Below are 609 nucleotides of genomic sequence, written 5' to 3' on the forward strand. Positions count from 1 at the left end.
ATTTTCACAGCTTTATTCTGCAAAGTGAAATAACTGTTGCCAATGTTTGCTTAGTCATATAGTCCAGGCCACCACCCGCTTCTACTTTCATGCGGCTTTCGCTAATTCTTACTTCAGTATATTGGCTCCCTGGTGAATCGTGCTCGACGATTAAACTTCATTTTACTCCTACTTATGGGCAGAGTCAATTTAATCGGCTCTCCTACATGTGTAAATGTTGAAAGTAGCATAGAGCAGGCAACTGCAGTAGTGATCGGTTGAACGCCTATTGCAATGGAAGCAAGTGAAATGAAAAAAAGAGAGAGAAGTTGGAAAAGGAAACATAAAATCTACTCTAAAGTTTCTTTGAAATTTCAGCTGCCACAGGCATAGATGAAGACTTATCAAACATTTTTTAAGTAAGAAAATTAAACAAAAACTGTGCGATTCGTACAGCACCTAGGTTTCCCATGCGTTCACCCATTTAAGTACTTACTAGGCTCGACGTTGCTTAACTTTGGTGATCGGACGAGAACCGGTGCTCTCAGCGTGATATGGCGTAAGCGATTATCAACCTGCGTTTTAGTACCTTTATTCTAATAAACGACTAAATGGAAGCAACTTTAAACA

The 609-nt window shown here is 39.6% G+C and overlaps 1 pseudogene; it reads right to left on the reverse strand.

Annotated features, from left to right (window-relative positions):
• Window positions 1-426: 426 nt before the first annotated feature.
• On the reverse strand, window positions 427-544 carry LOC128251462 (5S ribosomal RNA; annotated as a pseudogene).
• Between the last annotated feature and the right edge of the window lie 65 nt (window positions 545-609).

This window comes from Octopus bimaculoides, unplaced genomic scaffold (genome assembly GCF_001194135.2).
Source record: "Octopus bimaculoides isolate UCB-OBI-ISO-001 unplaced genomic scaffold, ASM119413v2 Scaffold_313865, whole genome shotgun sequence".
Classification (NCBI taxonomy): Eukaryota; Metazoa; Mollusca; class Cephalopoda; order Octopoda; family Octopodidae; genus Octopus; species Octopus bimaculoides.